We start from the raw sequence: 8,123 nt of genomic DNA, 5'->3' as shown, positions 1-8,123 counted from the left end.
CTCCTCGTGTTCAACCTTCAGTTGCACATGAACGAGTCCTGAAGGAAAACTGCTCCAGTGAAACAGGAAGTTGCTCGGACCAACAGCAGGGGGCGTAGGTCAATGCAAACAAGAGGAGGGAGAGGGAGAGGGGGGGTGAAGGGACCAGTGAGACATGTTCAATCTGACACATGCTAACGGACAGAGCTCCGTCTGTGACATGGAACCCCCCCCCGGTCGTGTCCTGAAAGTCAGGTGCTCCCGGCCGTTACCAAGGTGACACTGACATACGTCCAAGCCCATCAACATTCATGCCGCCAGCTGTTTGATTGGCTATTGACACAGCCCGCCAAGCGTTTGATTGGCTATCACATGAGCCATTAATTTTACAACGACTGGCGTGTTCCTGCCCATCTGTCTCACAACGGGTGTGTCGGAGTGTGTGTTTTCAGCAGTTACGGTCCTTTAGACTGTTTCCAGACATGTGTAGGGACGTATGGAGTGTGTGTGTGTGTGTGTGTGTGTGTGTGTGTGTGTGTGTGTGTGTCAGTGACACTGACTGTGAGTTGATGGTCAGTGATTCAGCTCAACGGTGTTCGATCGTACAAACGACGCGACACGGCCATAAGTATGAGGACACGTGACTATTTCATCGACATGTGATTACTGAACACGATGATCCATTTGGCTGAAATGGATCATTAACACTTATGGAAGCGTAGATGTTTTATGAGGTGACATAAGTCCCCTCGTCCTCCTGCATGAGGGCGAGAGTCATGACGTGAAAGAGTTTGGAAACCGAACTCAAGTCCAGCAGGTCAGGACGGAATCGGATTAAAAGAACTGAAATTATATTCTGGTTCAGGTTCATTCACACGTGGTTTATGTTAAATGTCCCCAAACTCGAATCAGGTCGTCCTGGAGTTGAACTGAGCAGGACACTGTCACGTTTACGTTGTTCTATCAGTAAAAACAAATATCTTTAAAAAAGCACCTGAGCAGATGATCAGGTGAGTTCACACGCCCTCGCCACACGAACACACAGACTCTGGACATGTTCCTGCTTCTGCATCGACTCTCAGTCAGACAACATTTCAAAATGTGCATCTCTGTTTGTTAACAGTCTCACAGGGGGGGTGGGGGGGGGCCCAGGGTCGGAGGGGCCCGTTCAGTAATTGATCCGTAGGTGGATTTAACTCGTTTCCTCTGTCACCAACACCGAGCCCCAAGAATTCCACACTCATCTCTGCAGCCAACACTTTGATAATGACGGGTTTAATGGAAACCAATGGAGCGGGCGAGCGGGACTTTAGAAAATAATTTAGACAGTTTTATTGGACAAAGACAACACACACACTCTCTCTGTCCAACACACACACACACACACAGTCTTCCTGACATCGCACAGCCAATTAGAGTCCTGTTCCAGCCAACTGGATCAAGGTGGAAGACAGCGGGGCGAGAGAGAGAGAGAGAGAGCGACAGAGAGAGTGAGAGAGCGATCTAAGTGGGTGGCACACTCTTCTGCCTCGGGGTAGATTGGTGTCAGAACACACAGTGGGCAGAAAATGTAATGAATGTGTATCACTTGTTAGGTAGTAAGTCTGTGTGTGTGTCTGTGTGTGTGTGTGTGTGTGTGTGTGTGTGTGTGTGTGTGTGTGGTCTCTGCACTTGACACCAATCTAGCAGCAGCAGCAGAAAGAGAAGAGGCCGAGCAGAAATATGAAAGAGGAGTGTCGGAGGGAGAGGAGACGTAAAGCCAAACATCAATATTTCAAATTCCTTGAAAGCACAAATCCATCCATGATTCATGGTGACAGCACATAAAAGAGACAGATGCAGAAAGAGCCGAGCTTCCTGTGGTCAGTGAACACAACACAAGCTCGCTGTGTCTCAGCTCCATCATAAGGAGTGTGTGTGTGTGTGTGTGTGTGTGTGTGTGTGTGTGTGTGTGTGTGTGTGTGTAAACGGAGTCTGATGAATGTGGGATGTGTCTCAGTTGGGACAGAACAGCAGTTTGCTGTGATGTGAGGTTTCACTTTCAGACTGTCCAACAACAGACTGTAAATAAAGATGGACGACGTGACGGCTCAACAAAAGTGAAGCCGAGGCGTCTCGCTCGCCCCCCTGGTGGCCGGTGGCAGTACAGGTTCTATTCCCTTCCTCGTTGACACGTCGTCCATGTTTATTTACAATCGCACGCTCGCTTCACCCTGATGTGGACGGCTCGGAGAAATGTGATGACTTCCAACTGCACAGAGGACGTAAAGGAAATGATTTGTGGAAGACGTGTTTCAGACGGTTCTCAAAATTTCACCGGAACTGGACGATAAGAATCAAAAGGACACTTGGTTCCGGTCTGAGAGGAGACTGAGTCCCGGGTACTGGAGCTGTGACGTCAAAGTGACGGCAGCGTTCGTACGGTGGGGGTGAGGACTCATGTCCGTCTTTATTTTCTCGCTCTTTGCCTGAACCTTGTTGGAAATAACTGTTTTTCACTTGGACAGTTTTTGTCTCTGGAACCTTTATGTCTGGAATCTATAAATAAATCTTTTATTATCAACCAGTGGAGGAAGAAAACTCATCTATCGGCAGCCGTGCACCAGCAGGCGGGGGGGTCAGAGGACAAGGGTCAGGACAGTGTGGGTTGATTATTGTGTGCAGTGAACACACACACACACACACACTCACTATGTTCAACTGAACTGCAGGTACACACAGAGAGCAGCTGTTAGACTGAGGTCAGCTCACCTGCTGATGGTAAAAACTTTATGGATTTTTTGACATCCCACTGACGCAGCAGGATTTACCGGTGGTGCCGATGGTCGGTCCGTCTGACGTGTCAATGAATTTGAGGAAAGACAAGGAGGGAGGATGAGAAAGAGGTCGGTGTGAGTCCGGTCTCCAGATGAGCATGAATCAGCACAACAGGCGTCAAATTGTTAAAACTCCAGTTTTCCGACTTCACCGACTTCGCGAGTGCGAGGTCGACCTGACTGGTTCTACGCCGCCGCTCCCGTTCTGGACGAAGGTCTGAGTTTGTCACAGAATCAGGGAGGTCACACACAGTTCTCTGATGGTGGAGTGTCCGAATGAAACCGGCCTCCTCTCCGTTTGAGTGGACTCGCTGTGGCAGGTCGTCCTCGGAGCCCCCCCCCCCCCCCCGTTTGGATCGATGACACGCGGTCTGGATTTCAAACGGACGCAGGCGGGTTCTGGAGGCTCTGCGTGATCTGCAGGTATCGATTCTTTTTTTTACGTGTAATTTTTTCTCTTGTTATTTTCTCTCTTAACTTTTATTTTCACTTCTATCTGTTCCAGGCTGACGACAAAGTGTGTGTGTGTCTGTGTGTGTCTGTGTGTGTGTGGCAGCAAACTGTACACATGTAAAACAGATTGCTTCTCTCTACCTTTGATAGGCTGCTTTGTCCTCTGAGCACTGTGTGTGTGTGTGTGTGTGTGTGTGTGTGTGTGTGTGTGTGTGTGTGTGTGTTGTACTATTGTACCCCAATTTATTTTTCTAACGTGAGGCATGTGTGTATTTGTGTTACACTCTCACCATACTGGAGTTGTCAAACTGGTTTACAACATGTTGAGAGTGTGTGCGTGTGTGTGTGTGTGTGTGTGTGTGTGTGTGTTTGTGTGTGTGTGTGTGCGTGTGTGTGTGTGTGTTGCTCAGTGTGACGCTGATTAAAAGTGAGAGGTTTTTGATTGCCTCAACCCTCCATGGAATTATTAGCATAGCACACACACGCGCGCTGCACACACGCGCTGCACACACACACACAATGCACATGCACCGCGGACACACACTGCACACGGACAGACACACACTGCACATGCACAGGAGTAATTGAGCACTTCTCCTCTACATTACATATAACAGGATCCAATCCAGGAGCTCAAAGCCGTACTAACAAACTACCAATTCACTGTTTACTCTCCATATTTAAATTTATGCAGATGAGGTGAAGTAATAGATGAATGAGCTTGTTTGTGTTTGCAGAAGATTCTCCGACTCCACGTCGCCTCCAACTGTTTGAAACTGGCTCTTTTTAAAAAAGGGGTCCAGCTCTATAGACCAGCAGCTTCGAGGAAAAGGTTTTATTTTTCTTATTGAGATAAACGTGCGACTTGTGGACTTTCATTTGAGCGAGCTGATGATCTGCAGCCATATACACACTTATACTATATCACACTATTTAGTATACGTATGGGAAAGTTTACATCCTCATGAAAGGTGCATATGTACATATTCTCTGCATTGATTTGAATTGTAGTTTTTGTTTCTATTGTACTTGTTTACCTGGTTTCATCTTCAGAGGACGAGCAGAGTGAGGTTCCGTCTTCCATGAGGACCTGATCCAGGACCAGCATCACGAAGCCCGTCAGCCGGTCCTCAGCCTCCGTCAGCCGTTCCCATCATCGCTGGGATCTGATGACAGAACACACGCTGAGCTTTAATCCAGCGGCTTCGGACACGACTCACACATTCAGCCTCGCTTCAGCAGGAGCAAGGAGTCTTGAATCTCCTGAAAACTTGAATCATCAGCAGATCTTTAAAAGCAACGCTGTACAGTTTCAGATTCAGCCTCTGAGTTTGGGACACAGTTATACAATCGTTCTAGACCTGCAGAGTTTTCTTTCGTAATTTTAAATAACCTCCAAGAGAATGTTGACACTCACAATACATAGATGCACGTAGAGCAGAGCAGAAATAAAACAGATCATTTAATAAACATAAAAAGTACTAAAAACTGTGTAAACCTGAGTAAATGATACACAGCAAAGTACTGGGACAATGAATACGCCAATAAACAAGAGAATAAATACGAGAGATGACAAAGAACGAATAAGAGACTCGTGCTAAGTTGTGGTAGTTATGAATATAAGATGTGTGTTTGATGCAATGACAGTAACGTCAGTATTAGCAACTACAACTACACAGACACATGTTGGAGCTGGATGTTTGACTGGAATCAATCTTCTTCGAGTCTGATTGTTGCGCTAAACAATAAAAAGTCATAAAAACATTTTCCGCAGCTCCGACAGTTGGATTTGAAACCTGACGGTCGAGCTGCCACTCTCATGTCGTCACCACAGATCGTCAGGTTCTTTGTCACAGACTTCAAACCAGCGATTCAACTTATCGAAAGTTTCCCTCGAGAAGAAGCAACAGGTGTTCGTGAACCGGAGATAAAGTGTTTTTATTTCCGTGTTCATAAGGTTGGAAACCGGCTGGAGGAAAGTAACGGAGACAAACACACAAACAGTTTGTTCATGATTCTAATTTCCTCCTAATGACTGCATGGTGGATGCATCACCATCTGGTACACACACACACACACACACACACACACTGCTGTGATAATGCACCCATTGAATCTAATGACAACGCGCTGCTTGTCATAATGAGACTCCAGTTTGTTTCGCACAAATCCAAAGCAAAGCATGATGGGTACACTGGCTCGTTGGCGATAATTAGCTTCTCGTTACCCTGGAAACATCTCGTGTATTTGTTCTTACAAGCGTCCCGCCCTGAAACAAACAGCGCACGTGGCCGCGGTCCGGCGTCTCCCCGGCTCCTGGAGAGTAAATGTGATGTCGGGTTGCCAGATAGTAAATAAAGAAGCCGCTGGGTTGCCAGGTCATCAGTGAAACTCTCCCTCTGTAAATTGGGTTGTAACTCAGCACGGTGAATCATGTCAAGTGTGTGTGAGCGTACGGGGGGAGAGTGTGTGTGTGTGTGTTTGTGTGTGTGTGTTTGTCGGTGTCGTGCTCAGACAGAGGCACTTGAACTAAATTGCACCCCTGGTACCCACAATGCATCTGGAGCTGGCAGGAGTGTCTGAGTGGCTGTCTGTGCATTTAAACCTCACGATGCTTCAGTGCAACACGCAGCTGCTCCGCTCCGACTCCTCTGCCGTTTCTATGGCAACCGGCCGGTGTGGGTACACAGAACCACGGGTGTACGATCACATCTTTCACCGCTGCCTCCACAAAAGAAAATCCAGAAAATATCGATTCAGGTTGTTGAACCCGTCGGTTTGATGCCAGTGTCCTTTTGTCCATGCGTCGTTTCTGAAGTTCTTTCACAAATCAGCCGAGTGCTTCACCTCTTTCTCGCATTTGTTCGATTGTTGCGTTGACTCTTCATTTTGAATCACACTGGACATTAATTTAACGATTTGATGACGTTCAAATTGAGCGACTGTGACTTTACACATCCTTCCTGTGTGAGTTTTCAATCCGTCTTTCCTTCTGCCTCTTTATTTCTCTCCTCTTCACCAACAGTCACATAAACTCGTTCCAGATCTCCAACTCTCCTGATGCTGGTGTTGCAGCAGCATCTGTCTGAAGGCTCTCACATCATCTAAATCATCCGTATGTTGTTTACCATCTTTCATATTGTTGTGTGTAATGACCTCTGCGGTCCCTGGGCGGCTCCAGGAGGACTTCAGCCTCTGTAATCACGTTTAAATGTTATTTCAGCAGGTTTCCTCTCTCATCCCAACGCTCGCTGTAACTGTATTAAATCTTATTTTCACTCCGCAGGTTTCACTCCTCCGTCGGTCTGCTCCCATCACATCACGCTGCTCTGCATCTGCCGCGGCTGCTTTTATGTGTTTTTATTGTTTTTATTGTGTTTTCCGTCATAAACTGTTTCTGCAAACCAAATCTTCGTCACGGGACAATAAAGTTTTCAATTGAATCAGAGGCTTTTATTCAGCAAAAGCTGCGGCAGAAACGCACCAATGAACAATAACTTCTAATGGATTTATATATGGAGCTGTGTGTGTGTGTGTGTGTGTGTGTGTGTGTGTGTTGTACTGTAGCAGAGTGTCTGAACACCTGCTGAATATAAACGACTCAAAATCCAATACTGATCCATCTCTTTCACACTCTCTCTCTCCCTCTCTCTCTCTCTCTGACACACACACATAATGTTCTCTGCTCCGTCTCAGTGTCACGGGCGGACGACACATTACAGCTGTCACCTGATTGGTTGGTGACTCAGGCGCAGCAGGAAGTTTCTATACGACCAGGATGCTGTGGGAGCTCTGGTCCAATCCAGACTAAAGCGAGCGCCGTGCGGAGGAGCCAACAAAAACAAGCCGGAGGCTCAAAGGTCGTGTTGACATGGGAAGTCAGATTCATATTCAACGACAGGAGTTCAGATCAACAACACGAGCGTGAATAAAAGCAGAGAAGAAGAAGGATTTTTCAGGAGCGGTGATTGATTCTCAACGTCAGCTCATCAACGCTTCACGTTAAAAGTCGCAGGAAGCGTTTGAGTCAAATGATTTTCTCTCCGCAGAGCAAACGTTAACGGGCGAAGATGAAAAGGCAGAAAAACATCAGTTCATTCATCACCCTCTCCTCTGACTCCTTCTTTATTTATGATGCATTTACAGAGACGTTACAGATCCGGCCTGTTAAACCTGGGTTGCATCACGAAAACTCCCTGATACGACTTAATGACAAGTGCAGCTGCTTTCTATTCTTTTCATCTATTCATTCATTTGTTTTTGTCTCTTTTCTGGTTTCAGTGAAAATCTTTGAGCTGTTTTTTCAAACAGGATTCATAAAACAGATTTACATGTCAGTAGAAAATCCTGGTTATAGATAAAGGTCGGTATCTATCTATCATTTATCTATCCTTCCATTTATCATTTATCTATCCATCCATCCATCTATCCATCCTTTCAGTGTCAGTGTTCATTTCTTTTCTAAATGGCCTGCAGAGATGGATTTTATATCCTCCATCCATCATCTCAGCAGAGAGATGTAACGTGAAGCAACAGCCCACGCCTTCAACGCCGCGCTCAGAGTGAGCGAGCACGAGTGCGTCTCACCGTGTGTGTGTGTGTATGCATGTGCACACGCACAGGGATGTAATGGAGGTTAAGCAAAAAGGCAACATGACTTTGGCAGCCTGAAGGAATGTGTGTGTGTCTGTGTGTGTGTGTGTGTGTGTGTGTTTTAGTCGAATAACTGTATTTTCATCTCCTGTGTTAAAACGACCCTGAACATTAATGTATGCCTCTGTCTCTCTTTGCTTTATATAGCCGAGGTTGCTCCACTATCTGCGTGATGACCTGTGTGTGTGTGTGTGTGTGTGTGTGTGTGTGTGTGTGTGTGTG

At 46.5% G+C, this 8,123-nt stretch overlaps 1 protein-coding gene across 2 annotated transcripts in view; it reads right to left on the bottom strand.

Annotated features, from left to right (window-relative positions):
* LOC109644512 (thyrotropin-releasing hormone-degrading ectoenzyme-like) overlaps positions 1–8,123 on the bottom strand; it is a 134,275-nt gene that overhangs the window by 103,325 nt on the left and 22,827 nt on the right. The window contains exon 3 of one of the 2 annotated variants that reach the window (XM_069519826.1): positions 4,286–4,414. The gene's annotated coding sequence lies outside the window, so the exon portion shown is untranslated. Of the gene's footprint in view, positions 1–4,285; positions 4,415–8,123 lie in introns of those variants that run through there. The other variant, XM_069519825.1, reaches the window with a different exon arrangement.

Source organism: Paralichthys olivaceus, chromosome 23, assembly GCF_024713975.1.
Source record: "Paralichthys olivaceus isolate ysfri-2021 chromosome 23, ASM2471397v2, whole genome shotgun sequence".
Taxonomy (NCBI): domain Eukaryota; kingdom Metazoa; phylum Chordata; class Actinopteri; order Pleuronectiformes; family Paralichthyidae; genus Paralichthys; species Paralichthys olivaceus.
Note: the sequence above shows the minus strand (reverse complement) of the source record. Positions and strands in the feature narration are given on the sequence as shown.